Source organism: Cydia strobilella, chromosome 2, assembly GCF_947568885.1.
Source record: "Cydia strobilella chromosome 2, ilCydStro3.1, whole genome shotgun sequence".
In the NCBI taxonomy this organism is placed as follows: Eukaryota; Metazoa; Arthropoda; class Insecta; order Lepidoptera; family Tortricidae; genus Cydia; species Cydia strobilella.
This window is the reverse complement of record NC_086042.1, coordinates 7477153-7502259: the sequence shown is the minus strand read 5'-3', so window position 1 is coordinate 7502259 and position 25107 is coordinate 7477153. Positions and strand designations below refer to the sequence as shown.

The following is a 25107-nucleotide window of genomic DNA, read 5'->3' as shown; positions in this document are numbered from 1 at the left end:
GACCCTCAGACGCTGGCACTGGAAATAATTACGATCCACACAAAAACTAATTTCGCTGTCTTATCTGCAAAAAGTAAATAATAACAACGAGAAAATTCACCTCTCGGGCTCTCGCATGGCCTGCCGACCGCAGCGCTTCCTTTCAAACTTCACCGCGATCCCCCCTAAGCGAGAGGCATGCACTATCCCTTTCTCCCAGTCTTTAAACGCTTAAAAAGCTCCATAGATGGCAGTAAAATCGTCGCAACGGCTTCAAGTGGCCACTAGTGTCGCCATCTAGCGTCGAGTAACCGAACTTTTATGGCACGTTTATTGAAGAGGGCTCTTCGGCAGCTCGTAAACGATTTTATGGGCTCTAACGAACTCTACTCTCGTGCTCAATATTACCCGACTGAGTACGGTTGGTAATGCAATACTGGGATGCTCCTGTCGAGTAGCGGTTTATTCAATTCGCCCGGTATTCACAGGCTTTTTATGTGCGATTCAAGGTGCGATTCGATGGCGTGCTCGAGCGTTTATTTGGCTTTATTGTTGGGGTTTGTTTATGCGATTGCTGTTTAACCAAGTACGGTGGTTCGTACATGCTTTTGTTATGATTATTATGTTGTTGCGGATAATGAACTGAATACCGTGGGAACTTTCCGATTTTCCGATTGTTTTCTACTTTCTTCGACTAATTAGATGTCCGGCGACTTTTTCCAATGAGAAAGTCAAAGATAATTCGAACAGTTTTCCGTTTAGGTACTGATTTACTTTTTATAAGTCATTCTAACTTGGAAGTACCTAGGTATAAAGCCCAATACCCATTTAACGTTGATTAATGTTCAAGTTTTCCCCAAAACGCAGCCGTGAAAAAGGCAAATCATAAATAAGATCCGATTCAAATTTGTAGAAGATGCTATCTGTATGATTTGTTGGCTCGCACCCGAGAGCTAGTGATGCACTAATCGTCAAGTCACGTATCGATAAACCCAAATAATGGTTTAACTTACAAACTAACAGACACGATAACTTATTAAACTAATTAATTTATCACTGAGAAGCGCAATAATATAACACTAAAATGCTCATATCAAAGTTTAGTAGGTACTCTGTGCTTTTTTCGGACCCATCATTTGTGAATTTAGTGGTAAAAACATTTTAGCAGGATCAAATGACCCAAGGAAGTTGTGATAAATTTATACGGATTATTTTTGTCTTAATTCTTGTTAAGGATTCGCATGTCTGGTCTGACCGTAGTTCTCTCGCGATCGCGTCAGCGTCTTCGGATCTGCGGGTGAAATATCGCCCTGGGCTGTTCTTTCATTCTTTTTTTCTTGTCACGTTAGCATGGTACAGCCACAGCCTGTGTCAGATATATTAAACCGGATTGAAGGCCGAATAATATCTGATATCCAAGTATAGGTACTACTTAGTTTGTACACGTGATTCTCGTACATGTACACCTATTTAAACATTAGTAATAGCAAGGACTAAGCATTAAGTAGTTTATGTACCATCTTATGTGTCTGTCGATCGTACTGAATGTTACAGAGTCTATCACATCACTAATACCTATTTGTTGCCCGTTGGCTTTATATTATTTTATTGCATTAATGTAGGTACCATTACCTAACATTGGGGTTGTGAAATTATTTAATTTAAATACGTAGGTGATTGTAGACTTTAAAAGGGGTTTCACACAGTAAAAGTAGATGAGGAATACAAATCCTGTTTAAATACTACGTGACATCACTATAAGTAAGCACGTGATATTTTACATATGTAGAGGTGATGACCACCAATTTAATCAATTATTTTGGTTACATATTTTTAAGTGGGTATTACATAGGTGTTTGTAAGTAGATATAGCTGATTTATATTGCTTGTCAATAAAATGGTAATCCGCGCAGCTGTTTTTTTTTTCCAATAAAAAGGGACCGTCACGCATATAAATTAGGCAACCTATACACAAATAGACCCGGAAACTGCCTAAAATGGCCCGCTGGCACGACATGAAGCGACGTATCGATGTCCGAAACATGGACAATAAATTATGGTCAATTAATATACCACATATTACCTACTAGCGATAGCAATGATTTACTCGCGGTTTTTCCATAACCGGTCAAATTGTGCAATTGATAGCTCAAAAAAACGATAATCCTTTTTCATGGATCTACCTAATGTACTTACTTACTCCTCGTTCTATGGAATCCATTTTCACATGCTTGACACTGACTGGGGTACCACCCTGAAGGCAACAAATCTCGACCACTCCGGCCGACAAACATTTTTTGTGGACCACATACCCCAAACAACGTGTTATCTGTCCTGATGTGATTTAACGGGTAATTTTCAGAATAGATTACTTTTAAACAGAGCCATATTTATGCCCGGGCCCGGGCACAATGTAAATAGGTAGGCAACAGAATGAGTAACTACATTTATTTTCATTTAGGTATACCTTTTATATCGCGGCTCCACGTGGAGATTACGTGTTTAACAAAGGTAGTGTAATAAATCTGTGGGTCCTGTCTTAGTAGGCTTTTGTGGGCATTTTTGATATATGCCTTTAAAAGCTTTTTTCTGTATTTAGTTTAGATGAGAGTTCATTGTGTAATTCATTAGAGCTGGAGTAGGTCGCGTGGAGCAGTGCCGCTTGATATCGAGAGATAACGACGATATTTATAGCCGCCCAATGAGGTGTCCGACAAGGGCGCGATACTTTTAATGGCCGTCGAATTAGTAGATACAAATAAGAATACAAGGTAACGGGTTTGTTTAAATTACGTATGTACGGGGCCCTCAAACTGTTTAGAACTAACCCCAACTGGTTTCTGATTAGCCGCAAAATTTCCGTCTAGATTTTTTAAGCCAAATTTATGCATGTTTGTCTACTATCCGATTTGAAGTGATTCACGATTTAATCACCCCCGTCTAGAGCCGATAGATAAACGAAATGCGCATAATATTTATTGCCGGTTGAATTAATTGGCGGTCTAATCACGTGCTAACCACTATTCATTTACACACGACTTGAGAGCACCTCCGAGGTGGCTTTTAGTTCCAGTTGAATTCTGTGCTGTTATCTAAAGTGGAACTTACCTATCATGGGAGAAAACATGCGATGTATTCTTTAGGAGCGTCAATGGAGTTAGGATGTTTTTATTTACTTCAAACAGGAATCTATCTTTATTGGGGCCTATCTGGAAATGGCTGGTTTTAAAACCAAAGCTAGATCATAGAAAACATACCTATGCGCGTAATAAAAAAATAACAAATGAAGTGCTTTTATGTAATCTATACCACATAAGTATATAATATTAATTTTAGTAGGTAAAATAAAGATACGAATAAGCGAGAAATCTCCGATCCCTTACCTGTAGGAGTGAGAAACTCGGATTAGAGAAAAACCTCTATGAGCGAGAAACATATTCTGGCCCCTTGAGCTCTCGCTTATACAGGTTTGAATGTAGTAGGTGAGCTTTTACACTAACTACTATTATTAATATTATATACTTATGTTGTAATTGTGATATAGCAGGTAGAGTGTAAAAGCTCACCTATAACTCTTTTTTTTTTTCATTTAGACATTCCTAGTAACCATTGTACATAATCAATACAAGCACTGAGCAAGTTTGATCAAAAATATCGGTTCACGACACACATTTGTTTTTCACAAAAGGATCAAAAACACCTAAGAGACAAACCCTTTTTTATAAACAATTAAAAAATGGCCAGATGCACCACGTGCGCGTTAGTTCCACGAAAATGAGAAAGTATCAAAAAATAACGGACACTAATTACACTCAGGTCAGGATTCTCGCTTACAGAGGTCAAGGAAGAGACACTCTCTGATACAGAGGTTCGAACGGGACAAACGACTCTCTCTTAAAGAGGTTTGTATCTTTCGCTAATAGAGGTAATCTAGGGAAGAAATTACGGGACCTTATAATTACTCTCGCTAATAGAGGTTTCTTGTTTATCCAAATCTACCTTATCCAGGTTTGACTGTAGTAGGTACTCATCGAAATTTTCGACCTTTAAAAATTTTGGTCGCGATTTATAAACAGTTAAAACCGCGAACAAGCCATTCCTTACATAGTAATTGTAAGCGAAATTATTCTTCGGTGTGTGATCGCGACCCCACATAAAACACGTGGATGTGTGGGTGGTCTCATAAACCTCTCTTCACATTGTCTATTCTAGGATCGAACTAACGATTTGCATTAAGTACTCGACGCAGACGATAGCGACGTCTGTCAACTAATTAGCAATGTCGATGGTTAGGTATATTCGCCTCACTAGTTTTGTTCATATTTTTTTCTTTGCGAATGTGTTTTGTTTAAATTAGAAAAAGGCAAAGTTCCATACTGTTGAGTTAACGTACTGACCGGACCGACCGCCGGTCGGGTAATACGTCACGGCTAGACAGCTTCCCCCTCCCCGACCCCCTTTGGGTCCCTGGCTCAGCATTAGAGCGAGAGGGGGGCGCTGCGATATATGCGCGAGCGAAAGAGACAGTGCAAGCTCATGAAACATGGCGTATAACGCCCCTTGATTTATGGTAGTGTGCCAAAGTTCGAACTATGTTTACGTGACGCAGCTCACATGTGAACTGGCCCACAGCTGAGCAAAATTTTAGATTTTATTACATTTTTCCAAATCGAATATAAATGTTTGGTATAATAAACCGATTAAATTATTGGTAGGTCTGACTGTGAAATAGGTCCACTGATATTATTATCTTTGGTAGCTGACACTGCTGACAGAGTCGCCAGTACAAAATACTTATACCACCCATACCAATGAGCAATATGTGGGTAAGTAAATAATAACTAAATTTAAACCATGGCACGTTCTGTATAAAGTCTATAATTGTACAATTGAGCTATGCTACGTGCTACCGATACTGACTAAGACGATGTTCTGCGCATATTTTGGTAGAATTCCAATACGCTATACCGATTGACAAACTTATCGTCGACGTTGTCCGGTCAAAATAGATATCATAAATAAAACCTTTTTCGTTATATCCCCTTGACCTCGTCTAACGCGAAACACCTAATTATTCTGATAGTAATTTAAACTGTCATAACCATTGGATGTCTATAGCTTTATACCTACTTAATTCTATGTCTTTTGAGAGCACAAAATTAGACTTTACTTTCATAGAGATAAGAGCGTAGCACATGCGTCAACACGAGCCATCGACATCGACAAGCTGTATGTTGAGTTACAATGTCTGCTACACGCGGTTGAGTGATCTCAAACGACATAATAACACGTTCTAGTGGGTTAGAACATTGATGTGTCTAGATTGTATTCAAATGAGGCATTAACGAAGTTTGTGAATGGCGGGCGAGTCGCGTGCTCCGGTCTGAATTCATTATTTAAATGTGATAATTAAACACTATTATGTAATTAAAGGGGCGTAGTTTTATTCAATTTGAAAGGCAGATTTATTAGTTCAAGTCGAGCAATTGGTTCTAATCTGTTCGTCCTACTTGTTGATTATGAAATTGTAGAATCCCATGAAGCTATTAAGTTGTCTAATGGTTGTTTTGTTTGATTGCAGGTACGTTCCCTTTCGATAGAAACCGGAGCTGGTAAGAGTTGATAGTTTAGTTTTGAGGTTACATAACCTGAAATGGAACGTTTCTTATGTAACCAATTTAAAACCACTATATTTAGGTACCTACAAAGAAGAAGATCCCTAATCATATGGTGACAAACTAATATATTAAGACTTGAGCTAAATAACCTTGTTAGGAACGCGCTAAAATCATAAAACAATAAATTCCAATTAGGCAAGCGCGAATCTCCGTTCATTAAGGGGTTATTAGACAGGAAGCTGAGCAATTTGCCGAGCAAAATGTATGGCGTAGGTGGCCACAATACTGTTCCGCAGTAAACAAACTCTCTAGGTGGTCCTAACTCACGCTGCTATTATTTATTAGCTAGCGGAGAGCTTCGCAGTGATCTTTACAAGTTGAGGTACTGCAGTTTAGTTGGGGAAGTAGGTCATGTTTGGAGTGTTAAGTTTGGCTGAAAGTTGTTAAGTGAGTGTACCAGAAATTTGTGTTATTGAAAGTTTCAATACCTACTTATTTTTCGAATTATTTTGTTCACAATAAAACATATAGGTCGTCATAAATAAATAAAAACAATTTTATCCCGTCAACATAATGCATTTCAAAAAGATCTTTCAGCATTATTCAAATTAGACACATGTTCGGCAACTATTTTGATGATCATAAATGGAGTTAATGATGTAGCATTCAATTGTCTTTTAAACGGCTTGAAGTCGAATCATCGTATTTATTGAGACAGGCAGACCCGTTGGAAAGTGAAAGGTTCATTCTGTGATGTAACTCTGTTTTGTAACCCTTACATGCCCTCATTTGACACTTGGAGACTGAAATATCAACGTAGGAGAAAGTGCTTTAAGCTTCAAACAATTTAGACATAAATTAAATATATTAAACCGGGTCACTCACGTTTATAAAGTCGAAGATTGCTCGACATAAAATAAGATTGCCCGATTTAATATATTTAATATGTCAGTGCCTCACGGAAGTTTCGTTATTAAAATAAGACAAATATTTCGATCAATCTTATAGGTAAATAGAATTTGTTAACCTACCTTACCTGCCATTAGCCTACGTTTTTTCTTTGCGGTTGAGTCAAATCGCATGGAAATTCTAATTTAAAAGTGTTACAGAAGATATCAAGTATCTAAATTATACCAATTTAGTCGAAACAGATATAATAGCTAGGTATTATTGTAGGCCCTGTGATGTATGTTTATTATCAACATATTGTTGTATTCCAAAAGGACTTTACTGTGAGTGTACTGGAATATACATACGTCTGTTCGATCCTAGGGGGTAGAATGGGGAATATTGGCTCGGCACAGTGTTAAATTCGGTCGGACACACGATACTGTAGTATTATCCGGCATTATTTGTCACCAGTGAACAATGCCTCGATACCTACTTGATATTTTAACAGTTAGACTAATTATTATCTGTTGCGGAAAAAATATAGCTCGTGATAGTGGGTTAGTTATTCTTAATTAGGCGCAACCTCTAATACTTAATACATTATTAACCAACCGCGTGAGACTAGTAGGTATGTTTTGTTAAATAATTTGAGGTTTAAACTGATAAAAAAAATATACGAGTATTTACACTGTGTCTTAGGTGTGCATCTGTGCATTAATATCGTATTGTATCAAGTAAAAAGTAATCATGTTTGGCCATAATGGGTTTATTTTTTATATAAAACATAACGTGTCAATCATTTTCATTGCACTTTAGTTAAAAAAAGACTTGCAGTTCGGATGGCATCGATAACTATTCAACCGGGGTTTCCAGTACCTGCACAAAGTGTAAATCAGCTCAAGCCTTTTCTTAGTGTCTCATACATGCGTCCTTGGCAGTCCAGTGACCGCTCGCTAGCATTCTCAGGCTGTCAGTCTGACTTCATTCTCATTGATAATCTGGCGCCTTAGCCTTAGAAAAAACCAGTATAAATCCTCAAGAATCACAAAAGCAGTTAATTCACACTCATACCGGTGAGCGCAAGCGTTTGGTCAGTGATGAAAATAATAGCTTGTATCCCGATTAGTTGAGCGAGTGCGCGTGAGACGGGCCTGAGAGGACCAGCGTAGCGAGATCACGAGATCCGTACAAAATTATACTTAATCGGAGAGCGCTAATATGCTGGTTCGCGTAAGCTTCCGACACTTTGGTAAGCCATTACAATGACACCCCTAAGATCGACAGCAGACTTGGAATTCACGCCGCGTCGTGACTGGACTGATCTGACAACACGGCTTTTGTAATACTAACGTCTTTATGATAAAATAGAGTGGGTTTGATAGAATTTTCGTAAGCGTTTAGGCATGGCAATTATTCGGTGGAAATGAGGTTAGACGGTAGTTAATTTTATTCAATTTAATATTATCTGTAATCTGTACCATACCATAGACAGCATTTCTAGCAATGTCGCAGTAGAAATTACCAATTAGAATATTTGATATACGAACCAACACAAAAATACGTAGCCAGTATAACTTCGCTCCACAAAACTAAAATAACACGCATCAATCTTTTATATTAGCCCGGAGCGGCGAAACAACATAAACTTGCGAAAGTTTCCTATATTCTCGCGTAAATCTCACGTTTTTTAATAGATAAATAGGAGCTCGCACAAACGAGCAATATCGCATTATTTGGCCCTCCCTCAGGAAAGGCCCTCCTGATAAAGCCTCCTTGCCTCACACCCTTCATGCTAATGCAGTACGCCAGACGGTGACAGCCATTTTTTGGCCCACTTGGCTACATTATGCCCGCCATAAAGAGTATTTCAAATTATATTTTCGGTGTTCATTAAAAGGGTGCTGTTTCAAACATGGTTTAGCTTTAAAATAATAGCCTATTGTTATTAATATTTCATTATCAATTATGTTACGTAACGGTAAACAAAACACAAAAGACAGGTAGCGGTTCCCGTTGTGCAATACTCATAAAACATCATATTCCTTTGCAAAGTCGGCTTTTAAAAGGTGCGTAACTGCGTCAGTAATAAAAAGCGTTCCGCGCTTCGTTTCACGGTACAGCGTAATAAAATGTTCAAAACTTCGAAAAAATGTGCCGCCATAAACAAAGCGGTTCGGATGCAAAGTTAGATAAAGAACATCTTACACACCTGAGCTAGAAAATTGCTTTTTTCTAAGCGCCTTCAGTTTTTACGCAACTTTCTCCGAGAATAAAAGAAGTTTCTTCGAAGAACTTTCTTTTTTGCTCCCAACCGTAAATCATATGCCCATGTAATATGACGGCCCGCAAAAGCGCGAAATATGGAAAAAATAACAATATTGTGACATTCCGGGACAATTGCTCGGAAACGCTTTTGTTTAGAGGAATAGTTTATTATAAGTCCGTTTAATTTTGTTTGGTTTTTGGTCACGCAGATTTAAGTACTAACTCGAGACCGCAGATGTTGCAAGTTGTAAATTTAACTCATCCTTAAACCGGGACATTACTTAAATTATGGCTGTTCGGGCATAAAACACAGCGGACCCTTATCAGAACTAGTTAAAAACTAATTACCGGGGTGACACCACCTTTCCATAAATCGCGGCGCTCCTCCGAATTGCCCTGACAAAAGTTATTTTTAAGAAAAGCCCTTGAGGCTGCCTCCCGCCCCTCCGCCGGGCCGCGTGGAATTTATCACGATTTATATTCATGGCATAACAACAAAGACCCCGTTTAGGATCTCATTCAAATTGTAGACTGCGCTAAATAATATTCTGCTCGTTGTTTTTTCGCTGCTGTTAAAAATATTTTATTTACAGGCTGATTCAGATGCCTAATTTTAATTAATTCGAATCCAAATCTAACAGCATCCGTGTGTTAACCCGTAGCATATGGTGCAGGGGAATATCCCAAAGCGTCGAAGACGTAACTTAGTGAAACGGAACAACAAATCAAAGTGCGGCTTGGGAGCGGAAGCGTTAGGTGCTGCAACAACAGTTAAAGGGCCGTTTGTTCTCGGCGGTTCCGAACGCCTATACTTGGCAAATTGTTAACCTAATTCAGTCATTTTAGTTAGAAGTGGAATTATTGCTGGAGTTACCTTAAACGGCAATACTTAAACGATTTTCTGCTTACTCTCGAAACTATGTCTCACATTTGTTTTTTTTTTCAATTACAACAAAAATTTAAAAAAAAAGCAATTTTTTCAGTAATTATTCTTTTATATCTCTTTTAATTTGTAAGTACTTCTACTTACAATATTTTAAAATTTTGATCATTACCATAGAGTAACTTATACTAGAGCGGTACTGTCATAGTAAATTTTGTAACCCCAGTAAATTCACTGCCATCTGTCGACACACTTTAAAACTAAAAATAAATATTTATAAAAATACGATAAAATGTATTTAAATATGTATAAATGATTTTTTTATTTGCATTAATTATTTTTATGATTTTGACCCATGTTCTTTCACTGATATGCGTTAAAATTATAAATAACAAACGAAACCGTCAACGCCCTCTATACGAGTGTAGGCCAAAACTAGTGGCGCCCTCTGATCGAGAATAAAATTTTCGTGATTTTCGAGGCACGTTTTTTCCTTAGACTGTATCCATCTATTACGGAGTTATATCTATCTTTGTCATTACGTACCAATTTACCATTATAGGTACCTAACCGTTGGGATCTTATAAGCTACAACTAAGGGTCGGTTGCACCGACTGTTTGTGATCGTTAAAGAGTTCGCTAAATTTCATTGTATGGAAAGTTTCATAGTAAACCACCGCGGCGCGCCGGGTGATGTTAATCAGTCTGTCAAGTGCGGATGGTGCAACTGGCACTTAGTAATAAAATTTAGCGAACTCTTTAAAGGGGCCCACTGACTATCAGTCCGCCGGACGATATCGGCCTGTCAGTTAATCGGAAATGTCAAATTTTTGTTCTCACTGACAGGCCCATATCGTCCGGCGGACTGATAGTCAGTGGGCCCCTTAACGATCACAAACAGTTTGGTGCAACCGACCCTTAGTCTCTAAAAGTACTAGTAGGTAAGTGCCTACCTAACAATTATAACATAGCTGGCTAAGGTAATCGATTTTACAAATCACTTCTAGATCTCTAACATTAAAACTTTTAGGCTATAAAAAAAAATCTAATCATTTAAGTCGATCGAGATGTCGCTCGAATTCGGTTCCTATATCTGTACCGAGTAGCTTTATCACGAAGGGGTGCAACCCGGGGCTCCGCCGTAATTGATGAGCTCCTTAGCGCAGCAGGAGTTATCATAGCACCACCAGGGTACAACTCATTAATTCCTGATTAGTCCGCATTTAAGAGGAGGCTTTCTTCTTATTACATAATCAGTTTTTGCAGAGCGGGGATCAGAAGTTCTTAAGCAGATGTTGTTTATTGCGAGCGATGTTTTGGTTAAGACAATGAAGTGTGGGAGAGGATGTAAGTAGACTTTCTACATGTTACACATATTGTGCCTTACTACTTGCCTTGCCCGAATAATCCACAAAAATGATTGAAATTCCTATTTACTTGATATTGACTTTAATTTCACCCGTTTTTTCAATTTCGTCAATAATCAGTTAAAAATGTGGGCATTTTATTACTTTTAAGGTACCTTAGATTGTAGGCAGGTAAATAATTAATACAGCCCTTATTTTCTCTATACTATTTAGTACTTACCTACATATCTCCATCACGTGTTATATTTAATGTACAACATAATAGCCTACATACAAAGAGTTCTAAGTTTCAAGAGAAACATATCTTAAATTCAATTCATCCCCTAATAAATATCTTAAGCATCGTTTACCCGGATGAGGCAAAAACGCAATTCTTCCCCATAGCTACTGCTTATGCTAAAGTAAAGGTGGATTTGTACAATTTATTCACGCGCATGTAGGGAAATGTACGGCGTGTCTTCAAGAAAACGGCATAATGTCGTCTTTATGTAAACAATCTTCTAGGCGAATTGTTTTAGTCAGTAAATAAACATTAATGGCGGTCTTGTAAAAAAAATGATACAATGAAACGTTTGCACGCAATAAGTTATTATTTAAATGCCGTACGAGATTGTTTATATATCCTAGCAATGAATAATCCAAATCGACAGCAGTATGACTACACATCCCCAATATTTTCTTAGCAAAGTGGTTTCCCTGACAAAACCTTCCTATATTAATTCGGTTAGGGCTGGAGCCAATTTGTCTGATTGCTGCCGTCATTTTGTCAACTTACCTACGACTGTTTTTGCTTTACAATAAATTGTGAGCCTATCTGCCGACCCCATCGATAAATATTTGCGCATGATCAATCCAATAAACTTACTGTGCGCAATTGAATTATTCTCTTTATTTATTTAAGACTCCTTGGATATTATCGCGACAACTATATCTGAGGGTTCGTTTTGTTTTGAGTTATACAATTTTTTGTACGTTCTGACTACCATAAGAAGTAGGGTTTTATTTAAGAATTATTCAACTTGAATATACGCAGGTCCATCTGCCGTGTACACATGGTCAAGTAATGCAACGGGCGTCTTTGTTGTATATCTAGTTATTCAATACATTTACAAAAACTAATGTTTTGCGAGGGTCTATTATGTTTAGTTTTCAACAACATACGCAACACTGATAATGATGATAAACATGACATGCGGTTTTTTGTCCATTTTGTCCTTTAGTAAAAATAACGTGTTCTTTAAGTTTATAAATGTCTGAGTATAAAAAATATTTCTCGATATAACATTTCAAAGACTGGAAATATAACAGAATGAGAAGCAGCAAAGTAGCACCTTAAACCAATTGTTAATTAGAAAGGTTATGTATCCCACGACCCTACAGCTCGTTTCCGGTTACCGGTACACGCCTATTCCTGGTACCGTCAAATCTCAGAGAGGGGAAAAATCGGTAAATATCGGAAAGCAATCCGAGGTGATTCTATTAGATTGAGTTAAGCTTGCTTCACTTGCTTTGGGGTCTTTGGGGGCTAGCAAAATTGCCGATGCGATTTAGACCTGATTGATAATTTGTTACAGTGGGTAAATTCTACCTTGTGGTGTTAAACAAACTAACATACCATAAAAGTTTACTAGCATACTTACTTTTACAACTATGTTATGACTTGCTGAAAATTATAATGAAATTTAACCAAACAAATACTAACGGCTACATATAAATAGATTGTTCAGTCACTTGGGAATTTTTCCAGTTCAAATTTCACTACTTCCTGAAGTATTAAGTCCTGACTTAATATACCAACAATAAGACAATAAATTGACAATATTAAGGTAGCCAGCAAGGTGGTACCTTGTATATTTTATTAAGGTAGCCATTGTAAGTGTGCAACAGCTGTAAAAGTATTCTTGTTCACGAAAAATTCTCGAATACCTAATTTAAAATGTCTATAATACTGATCACAAAAATGGAACCAGAGAAAACATATTTTTTTATTATGAATATAATTATAAACTACAAATACAGTCATCTTCAGACTGAGATTAAATTGTAAACTACCGTGTTCTGTAAATATCTCTACCTCTGATCCGAGCCTTTTGTTTCGCCGACAATAAAGTGTAAAGTTATATATAGAGGGGTTTTCTTTAATAAGAAAGCTACAATAAGGCTAGGTTCACACGGCGTTAATTTTTCCCGTATCCGTTGCGTTATTACAAGAACTATTATATAATAAAATATAATTTATAGTGAATAAAATTATCACCTTACGCAGTAGCGAAACGGCCAAGCCACATATTTTGGCTAAGGTGTAGAGTTTGTGAAGAGGGCTTGTAGAGTTAGAAGTTTGGCTCTTGGCTCTACAAGAGATCTGAATTCAGATAACTTTTTGACAGTGCGAGCCTTATGGTTTCGTCTTGGCAACATTTTACATGAAAATGTTTTTAGTGGGATACCGTATAATCCCGTATACCTACGGTATAGGTACGGGATAAATTAACGCCGTGTGAACCTAGCTTAAGGGTTCGCGTGCTGCCGGCTCGGGTAGGTAGTCCTACAGGCCCTATCAAGATCCCGTGGACTCTGATCCTCACCTTCTTAATTGGCACTTCTTGATTGGCAACAGTAAAAAGTTTGCGATTTGGTTCTTTAAAAGTACTTAATCAAAAAGTGTGTAAACTATTATATATCAAACAACTTGTATCATGGGGCAAAAAATAGTAATGTTTAAGACTTCCTGCTTGATCAATACGAGACCGAAACAAGGCTTTAAGTTTTTTTTGTGATACGTTTCATGTATGTAAATAATCACATCATGCGTCTGATTTCACAGGATTGAAAGAATTTATAATGTATATTTTTATATCATCCGATTCGTCAACCATTAAATTCTCTCTCAGCTCTGCCATTCGCACGAGGACGTAAATCCAACGCCATTCACAGTAGGTCGCCTCTACGGGTTAACTTCTATCGAGATAAGCCGTCACATTCGAGATATTTAAATCGATTTCACCCAATTTTCCGGGAGCCGGCAGTGAATTTATCCAGTGCCGTGGCTTGGGACCGGGCGCCATTGTTGTAATGTAATGAAGTACGCTCGGCTTTACAGGCTCGTTACACTGCTTCCGTCATCACTCATCAGTTCGGAAATGAAGTGCTTCTGCTGCATCGTTACGCTTCCGTCATCGGTTTCGCTTCGGGTATTAATCCCTGAATTGCCGGGATGAGTAGTGTTCGGGATGCGGGATGCGTTCGTGTGATGTGAATTTGCTGAATGTCGCAAATTTGTTGCGCGCTAACCAACTTGATTGGGATGCTGAGTTGACAATTTCGTTCATGCAAACTTTAAATTTTTAAATACATTTTCTATTACTAGATTAGTTTACAAATACCTAATGATCAAGTTTATGTCCTTACACAATTTACACATGAGTTTTACTATTGAAACGAGTATCAAAGTGGATTTGATCCTAATAAAAGTAAGTAAGAAAGTAAGGCTTAATTAAAAGTGATTTTTCTTTGTTAATAATTTATCAAAATACGTGTATAAAATATCTTACCCCTTTAGTAAACTGCAGGCGTTATGCAATTAACAGAAGCAATTAAATAGTGTCGCACCCGACCCTTAGGTATTCTTTCATTAAAGGAGTTTTGCTTATTCCAAGCGGTGTTGTTCCCATTTAAAACATTCCCTAGAATGTTTACATAGATCAGATACGTCTAACAAAAGCTTCGTAATTAAGAGAGATATTGAAGCGGCGCAGCTTGGCTTTATGTAAAGGAAATGAATTTACTCGATTTAGGGCGTTTTAAGTCAAGGAAAATGAGGATTTTATAAAATTGGGAAGATTTAAGACCGCTTTCGGTAGCCAAGGTTAAAGTTGCTTGTCAATAAGCTTTTATTAAAATATAGATATCTTCAGATTCCAAAATTTTTATAATCAAAAACGTCGATATAGGATTAAATTGTAAAAAATTGTTTTCATTTTAGAAAATTTATTTAGCTTTACTCTCATCCATTACGATATCTTGATTTTTTAGCCGAAGCCGATTATAATACTCAGGTTCAATGCAGAGAAATACTTGCTTCGTTCTAAATACTCATATAATATACGTTGAAATGAAATCCATTTCCTGTACCGAATAGCTAGCGAAGGTCCGCCAGATTGGATCCGCAGGCTGAACACGCAAAGCAATATTTCCACCGAGTCAGTATAAATTCCCGAATTCCAACCCCAATTTAGGAGTGCATTATTTTCGCTTTCACAGACATCCGATACAATTAAAATCTTCTTTAATTAAGGGACGGCCATGAATCATTCGCACGTGGCGCACCGAGTTTTCCACTTGTATACACCCGCCTTAACGCTGAAGAGTTTATTCGATTAATTCTACAATACAAAAACAACTCTAATACTCTCAAATCAGGGATCATTTTCGTTTTACTCCACCATGGCGTTAAGGCGCAGTTCCCCGTACTTTTCGGGTATCTCTTTTCACTTTATTGCAGTGTCTCCGTTATTTACTCGTACGTGAGGGATGCTCGTAATAAATAGGTGCGCACAAACATATTTGACACTTACAAACACCTCCCAAATTGGTTTCCTCCGTGTCCTGTCCTTTATTATATGCTTTATTTACTTATTGCTTCCGGGTGGTGGCGATTGGCAGCAATATTAGGATATAATAAATCAAACAACTTTGTGTTAGGGTACTTTAACTATCTGAGGGAGTTCGTTCATTTGTTCTAATGCTAGTGTTAAATTTGGTATCCCACTTAACTAATAAGTCATTAAAAAATGTGTCATTTAAAACGCTTTGTTATTTGGTAGCGTGTGTAATTCCCAATGAGAAATACCTTAGCGAGTTAAAATTAGAGCACGAAAAGTTCTGTTCGCATTACTCAGCGGAACAAACGGTACGGCACGGCAGGAAATATTCGGGCCGGCCGAAAAATCACGCGACGAACGGGACGGCGTAGAAAATATTCGCGTTGGTCGAAAAAAGTAGATCATCGACAAACGAGGTGCGAGTGGCAATTTCGCCCATCCGGGGTTCCGCCGGGAGTTATAATTCAAGTGACAAATATCGAATGCCGTATTTCATATTTGTGCTATCTCGGCGCTCGCGTCGCCATCTGTGCTCGCTCGCCATTGGTTTTCCATCAGGCCGCGTGATCTATTTTTGTTGGTAATAAAACAATGTTTTCCTTCGGGAAATGTTTTATAAGTATTTGAGGGTCGGTACGTGACGTGTTATTTTTAGGGCGCCGGATGCGGTGGGGCGTTTTGGTAAATCTGTAAAAAATGTCCCCCTTAACGGGCCTTAACTACATTAATGTGAGTGTTGCCCGCTAACGTGTTTCCCTGCAAGGAGGGTTTATGTTTCGATGAGTGGTTACTAATTCTTATATGATTTTCATTACCTTGTAACTTCTAATACCTACCTTAGATTGTTATAATTTTCCGCTGTGGGATTGTCGTTCAGTCATTAATGAATACGCAATACAACCTTCATTGCTTATATCCGTCCTGGACATAATTAACCAGGGGCCATCGGTAGTTAATACTTTTAATGTAATGTATCGAAAATAGTGCATTATCGAGATCGAAAATTTCACGTGTTCATAATAATTTTAAACTCGTAAAGCTCGGACAATAATTCACTGGGAGCATTTGCGGAAAATGCATTTTATTGTTAAAACGTGAACTTTATTTACCGTCGACAGCCGCGGTGGGGGTGGGGGAGGGGGTGATTTGCAGTGCCGGCGCATCGAACCACCCTTTGGCACGGATTATTTATACTAAAGATAATTTATCCGGTTCATTATTGGAAATTGCAACATTTGCGAATTTCGCGGACTATCATTTGCAGTTCATTAAAAATAACGGACAACCGCAATATATCCTGGTCTGCTCGTAATGTGTGTGTCACATTTGAATTGCGATTTAACATATACTGATTATTATTTTTACATTTATTTTAAATAAGCTATTCAGCTTCCCCTATAGGTAAATTATAAACTGTAATAGACATCTATGTCACATACCAAAGAAAAAGTGACGAAGGACTCTAGTGCCCACAGGGCTGAAATCAAACCAACATCCTCTGCATTTGCGGCAGATGCCTAGACCACTAAGCCACCCGGGCTCCCCTAATAAATATCTAAATTTATATACGAGTGTTAAACGACAACACAAAACAAACTGTATCATACATATTACTACAAGACACAGAATTAGTATAAGACCAGTCTTACCCATAGTGCTGGATGGAGCTCTAAAGATTCATCTTCTAAATAAGCCCTTAACTTCAGAACTTAATAAAGCTCAACAATGACTAGTTAAATATCCTATTAATCTATCCGTGACCAGTGTACTATCGCATTAAGCTTATGATTGAGCTAAGTTTTACGGCTACTTTGGAGCTCACTATAAATATTGGTTAGAAACAAATCAGATTATACGACCAATTTAAAACAAGCACTTAGGAGTTAATAACTTGGTGAAATTTACAGACATTTCTTTATCGCGACGTTAGAGCCCTGCCCACGATAGCCATCGGTAGGTCGCTCGCACCCGGTACGATTAGGTCCCGGTTAAACTTCCAAATCTATTTTAGTGTATGGAATACTTGTAGCTTGAATAGTTCTGCACCTTTATAACAAGAGTTCTATTGAGTGGCAGGCAGAATTAGATCATAACTTAACGTAATAGTATGCCAGGCCTGTGAAGCCTGAAATGTGCAAACACGGTAACTTTTAATTACATACTTAGGTACCTACAAACTTCCGTGAGCACTTTTCACGTGCGTAACCGGTTTTTATTAATTTAATAGTGTACGATAGAGTTTAAATATGCTAGTGCCCGAGGACCTCACAAAGATTTGCAGCGCATATTCGCGCGATCAAGCGTTGCGCGAATAATTCGCGCGATTTGCCTACACTGCAGCGTTACAATCACGTGTTTTGCATCACGTGGGTCCTATGCCTAGCACCTATATCGATATCCATCGAGGCGGGCCGCTACCAACGATCTCGATGCCTCGACACCACTACACGCTATTTAAATTACTACTATTGGAGCTTGGAGCTTCAATTAACGCGTGTACATTCGCGCGATTTCCCTACACTAGCGTTTCAGTCGCACGTGTGTCCTACGCCTAACACGTAGCATGCGTCAAGCGATACCCATCGAGGCGGGCCGCTAGCTACAGTAGCTACCAACGATTTCGACGCCTCGACACCATTACACGCTATTTAATTGCGCATGCGATTTATAACTAGCACCTATTTGAGCTTCAATTGTAACAAAAAATGTTAGAGTTAGACCAAGAAAAGTGCAGATTTTGACAGCACATGCATTGCAGGTGTTATTTATACGTCATAATTTCATAGTGTGCTGTCAAAATCTCTGGAGACTTTTCTTGGTCTAACTACGCTAGTTCAGTATTAATTAATACAGTTTCTCCGGCTGTTAAGTAATTAAAACTCTTTTGGACAGAAGCCAAACTTTTAAAACATATTAATTTTTAATAACTAAAACATGACTTACCCGTATTACATATGTATTACGTTAGCTTGATAATCAGCTCTGACGTTTGAAAGTGCCATACCTTCGTGGTCTCTGAGAAAAACTAGCTAAAGTTGACATCGACTTAGCTCCGTGAATTTTTCGAATGTCAGGGGTAATTTTCAAGCTTATTTAACAACGAAAACTCGATTTTGCGCGGCCCGACACGCTTTTTTAACGATCAGTTATACGTCTGTATGAAACAAACCTATATCACACACATCGAACAGTATCGCGAGTATCGATTTTGTATCCGCCGCTGTCTATGTGTCTACGTGCTGTACGTGTCTCTGATTTACTGCTGCATTTGAGATGCTTCCAATTGGTTATCTTATATTTACTATCGTAGCAATACAAATTCCATACATAATATATATACTGACGTTTTTAGAGAAAGCATTATGAGTTTTGAAAAGTGAGTATTTCAAAACCGAGTATACCTTAACTCCTTCAGTAGGGACGCCAAACTTGCATAATTATCATACTACCTAAAATAAATCTTCGTTCTTTATACTCGTGAAAAACAAAGAAGCAAAATATAAATGAAGACATCTTAATTACGTTTTCTATGACCGCCCGGGGATAAACTTCAGCCGAAGCCCGCTATCTACTTAATTGTAAATTAGCCGGCAACACCAACTAAAAAACGCAAATAGAACCTTTTCCCGTTCAACCGATCCGCACCGGTTCGTTTTTCACGCTGAAAAGCCAATTTGAAATGAATCAGAGCATATGTGCTAATTTACTCGGACGTTTTATACAGAACCTTATTGCAAAGGAATAAAGAACAGAGATTATTGTTGACTACGAATGGACAGGCTAATGCGTCGGTCGCACCGTAAATATCGCCGAGCGCCGAATACCGAAATATCGAAAGCCGAATATCGACAATATCGACATTAGTTGGATACGGCTAATACGCGCGGGTCGTCGGGTAAATTATCGCGCGTACATTTAGCCGCTGGATGTTTAATCTGCCGCGTTCGCTTCAGGCGATGTTTCCAATCTATGGATTATAACTATTCGACGTGTTTTGTTATATTTGATTACCCTATTGGGTATAAGCTTGTGTTAAGTTTAAATTAAAACAGATTATCTATCGATAGATATCGATGGCACACTAGCAGTGTACCAAAATTCAGCATGTGTCCTTTATTGTCACTAATTTTAAGGGAATTTAAGTTTAAATAAATAAGTAGGTATCTAATGTCCTATTCTATTTATTTCAGGTATGCATTTAAGTACGGACCGTCCAATTTTTTCAAACATTAACGTAAGTCACATAGATATGTTATCAAAGCCCTTTTATGCAATAACGGGGGCAATGAATCAAACTAGATATCTAAGTAAAACGCAATTTGATGTATGGCCTCCTCTTAAGACGCCCCCCGAAAGCTTAGGAGGGTAGGGGCTCTTATCGGCGAGCTGCAGGCTCTCCCACTTACCTGAGATCTTTAATATTAAATATACTACAGTTAGTGCCCTCTTAAATGTAGCGATGCTTTATTTCCGGGAGTTAATTAAGATTTAATTTTTATGAATTGGTTTTACCTTGTGTTTGATGAACTCTGCTTTTAGAACTTTTATTATCAGCGCTTGTGGGCTTATGTCTTCCAATTTGCATCAAAAACTGCATCTGAAATGTAAAAAAAATTTAGCGTTTTGTTACTGTTGAAAACTTTAAACATTCTTGACTTATTAAACAGTTTGACCATTTAAAATTTTTTTGTCAAATTCCAGACCTTTTCAAAACGGTTTTAGAACGTATTAGCATTTGCACGCAACCTCTTATTTTGAATTTGCAATTCTTTATTCAAACTAAGCTCCATATAAAATGTTTAGGTGGGTACCCGGGATACACGCAACGTCCGTGTACCCCCACATCCGCATGCCGGCATGCAACGGCTCACCACGGGGAATGAAGACGTTAAATAATTTAATCGGATGCCCAGATGGTTTATGTACTTACGCATGCCTCCAGCCGGGTAACTTGTTCTACTAACTAACTTCAAGCTCTTTGTCATTTAAGTTCTGTTGCTAGAATGAACCCGTTCGAAGCTTTTCAAGTGCGTTTTCTTCATTGCGCATCATAAAATCAAAAGGTCGAACTAGTTTCCTAAATATCTCTAAAAAGCGAATCTGATCTCTGAGCGAGTCGTTTTTAGGGTTCCGTGCCGAAAAGGTAAAAATCCCTATTACTAAGACTTCGCTGCCCGTCTGTCCATCTGTCTGTCACCAGGCTGTATCTCATGAACCGTTATAGCAAGACAGTTGAAATTTTCACAGATGATAAGATAAGATAAAATTTATTTATTTTATTTATTTATTTTTATGATGTATTTCTGTTGCCGCTATAACAAAAGATACTAAAAAGTACGGAACCCTCGGTGGGCGAGTGCGACTCGCACTTGTCCGGTTTTTACAATCCAATGTAAATATAGGTAGGTATATGTAATTATTACAAAATGTTTCTAGATATTTATACGAGGGAGCAATTTCTTAGGAATCCAGATAAATGCCTAATGTCTGATCTCATGTGTTACATATGTTAGAATAGAATATCACATTATGTGTATAAAAAAAACATACTACACACATACATTCACACGTTTGACGGTCAACGAAAGCTCCTTTACCGAGATACAATAAATAAATCAGATACATAATGAAGATCAAATTAATTCTCTCTGCATTTAAAGAAATTAAAGATACACAGAATGCGATATTATTGGTCCTGTCCTGACTATATACTGGCAGTCAAGTGCCTAATCCTTCAGTAATAAGTATAAAGAAACCTGATCCACCTTCCGTCAAAGCTACCGCTGGTGGTTCAAAGTTCCTTGAAGTTAAAATGTAAATATAATACTTGTCACAGGATATGCCTTTTGACCCTGCCAGGCCCGTAAGTTACAATAATGAACTAAGTTTACAATGGGCTATGTACAGCATTTCGCAACCTAGGGACGCAATAAACAAAGCAATGCGGTGACGTGGGCGCTGTGACGTACGGCCGCTATGCTATTTTCTAATGACTCAGTGTTTTATAATTTGAATTTTATATTTAATTTATTATTTATCTTAGGTACTACAATGCGGTAACACATTAATGTCTTTCCCACCAGTATTTTAATTTAAACAAATACATACAAGCCATTAACTTTGATTTAATATGAAGATGTTTGGAGACATTAGGTGACTTTAGGGCCTTTAGTTTAATTATACTCGTATTAACAGAAATAGCGTTTCACGAAGATACTAAATTACTAATTGCTTTTATTGCTCAATTACAAAAATGTACCAATGGCTGACTTGCTATATATAGAAAAATATTTAATTATCTTTTAAAACAATTTGAAAGGTAGCTAAGCGACTGTCACTTAAGAGGGACTATAGTCGTACTCGTACATACAAAAAGAGAAAATGTTTTTCCACTTCTAAATATTTTCCATTCTCCATGATTTTTAGTATGTTATTGACAGAATGAAACACTAGGTTTATAGCTTTTCCTTTTCTCAAAATTTGCAATTCAAAAAAAAACCGAAACCTAAAATATATTATGCTGAAGCGATCGTCATCAAAATCAAAGAGATTTGTTAAGATTTAGTTAGTGGAAACCGTTTGGAAATTTCATAGAAAAAGTACCGTTATTTCGTTAAGATTGCAAAGCTATTCTTCCCTTTTAACACTTCACGTTAAACTAAAAGTGGTTAAAGTGATCAATTCTAACTACCAAGTCACATAAAGGGTTAAAAAATTCCGGTAAAACGGGGTGGGTTTAGGATATTTAGGGGTTACTTTGATAGTTTTAAAATGGCGACAAAATTAGTAATATTCATTATTTACTGAAACTGTTCATGTAACTAGTTAAATTGATATATATTGATGGTCACCGACTGTAAAAAATCGTGCATAAAAATAATATTATGGCTTAAAAACTGAAATTTCAAAGTCGCCCCTACATTTCAAAGCCACCCCGCTTTGCGATGCCTGTATAATTTTAGTCTATTAACCTAGTTTATAAGTAGCTGATTAACATATGTGGACGTATTGTCTGAATAAAGAAATTATTTATTATTTATATAGCTACTCCTCCAATATGCAATAAATATACCACATTAATTCGCCAAGACTATAACTACCATCCATTAGTCAAATTAGGCAAGTTTTACCCTAAGTAGGTATTTGTCATGTGACATGTTGGGGCCGCGGGTAACTCCTGCGGTGTTCAACTGTCTAAGAGTATGCATTCATATTAATTTGGATGATGTGTCACGCGGTAATCTTAATATGTACAAAGTTATGCAGTTGATATAAGTACAAATTTAGTAAATTGAAAATTAAATGTAGGATATGAATGTGGAGGTGCCTGTATTAATTATGTTTGTGTAATTTGGATTATAAGTGAATAAATTTAAATCAAAATATTTATCGCACTTATTAAATGTTTAGGTGTTGTTTCCATTCCATGATATTGTATATATAAGATGAATAGTAAATAGATAATCTGAATTGATTATTGTCTAGAAAAAAAAATAAGATTTCTAATTTTAGCCGCTTAAAACTAAAACTAAACCGTAAGTAGTAAACCAGTGTTAAATCAGTGTTAAACTAAAGAGCTTTGTTATCTAATATTACATATCTTTATGTGAAGATATCTATAGTGTGAAATTTATCTTACTTATTCCTAACATTAGTGTTTCATTTATTATGATATTTATGATTAAAAAGAAAACTAAAGATATTTTTTTAATATTATATTAGTCCGTTATAAAGGTACGTGGAAACATACCTAATAATATACAAGATGGGTGGGCATATACAAACAGGGAGCTAACACGTGACCGCGACAGATGTATGGCTCTCCGATGTATTGCTAATGAAGTTTTACCGCATAGACACGGACTGATATTGATTGCGCTGCGCTATTGTAATCTGTGGGTATCAGTTTTGGAGGACTCGATAGTGTGCGTACACTAACACATAGTACCTACAATCAGTCCTTTCAGTAAGGCCAATAAAAAACGGGCGGAAACCAACTTCAAATCGGTGGTTTGATTGTGGATCGAACTAAGGTTAATTTAAAGTATAACTTTGAGCTATTTAATGTTGAATACATATATGAAATGAAATATCCTCCATCTATAATGCTTTTAACACGTGCGTTTAAAAATAAACATACGAATAGATATTTTAAAACACGAGCACGCTTCCTTTGAACATCAAAGGGATGGAAATAACTGTCCTCACTCCACTAGACAACTCAATTCGCAACGATAACAAGTGCCATTAAATTTTTTAACACATTTATTATACATCAATAAACAAAACCTTCGTATTGTACGCCCGCGGGGGAGTGAGGGAGCGACCGACCACCCTACAAAATTATGTACGACGAACTGGGACTAATATATCAAGGGGAGGACGTGGCAGACTAAGGAGAGAGTATTATGGGGTGGGCCGGTGGAATACTTAAGAACCCTGGTGACACCCCATTAAAACACACGTCCTGCATTTTTGGCCAGACGTTTTCATTTGCAAACGTACTGGAATTGGATTTGGAATTCGAGGGTTTAAATTTATAAAATTGTTGCCCCGTTTCTTTTTGCATTTTTATGCGTCCCCAAGTTGATTATATTTAATTAGGAGATATGAAAATAAGCGGTGACCCCAGAGGTATTAATTTTTGTTGTAGCTTAATTAACTAAGAAAATAAAACCTTGTGACATTTTTATTTTATTGCTTTTGAGTGTACTCGTCTGCTTCATTATTCATATTTTAACCTTCAGAAAAATAATTGTGAAACACTATACGATTCCCGAGCAGAGAAGGGCCATAAACATTTCAGCGCAGTGTCGCTACGATGCAACCTAAACGATTGCAGCGGGCCGATATTACATCGGAACGAGGCGCGAACGCCGCGGCACGCATCCGGAATCATAATTCCAAAATAACTTCCAACATGCCCCCTCTCCCCGAGTTCCCGCACGTTTTTTGGATAAACTGGAATCCCCGTTAATTCCCAAGATAGACATAATTTGGAATTGGATCCATCTATCCTGCGCGGTACGAACAAAAATAAGTTAGCGGGCCTGTGTACCGGCGGATTTATGTGGGCGAAAACAAAGCGCCGCACATATTGCCTACAAAGGGTTTTGTTCTACAATCTTGTATTGACCAATAAAATATAAATACATATTTAAAAAATAGACATAGGTAATCGTAAATAAATTAAGAAGATACAATAATACGAAACTTTTATTGCATTTACGATATGATTAACTTAAATATTTAATATTTTTCGTTGTTGTTAAGATTAGAATTAGATTTATTTTGGGCTCGATGTTAGAGGCAAGTCCAGCTTGGTATATTTAACACTTTATAGTTATACCTACTTGAAACTGCATTCTGTTATCGGAAAATCAGTTCCTTTCTTGTAAAAAATATGTAAACTTTTGAAATAAAACTATGAAAACGGATTATATCGCGTATATTGAATTCAACTTCAATTTTTTTGCATGTACAACCAGCCTTAAAGTTTATAG

At 37.3% G+C, this 25107-nt stretch overlaps 1 protein-coding gene and 1 long non-coding RNA gene across 4 annotated transcripts in view; one reads left to right on the top strand and one right to left on the bottom strand.

Annotated features, from left to right (window-relative positions):
* LOC134751241 (homeotic protein ultrabithorax) overlaps nucleotides 1-25107 on the top strand; it is a 166287-nt gene that overhangs the window by 33858 nt on the left and 107322 nt on the right. The window lies entirely within an intron of this gene.
* The window catches only part of LOC134751430 (uncharacterized), a 61332-nt gene that overhangs the window by 12980 nt on the left and 23245 nt on the right, over nucleotides 1-25107 (bottom strand). For all 3 annotated transcript variants that reach the window (XR_010128656.1, XR_010128655.1, XR_010128657.1), the window contains one exon: nucleotides 20117-20201. This is a non-coding gene — a long non-coding RNA (uncharacterized LOC134751430). The remainder of the gene's footprint in view (nucleotides 1-20116; nucleotides 20202-25107) is intronic.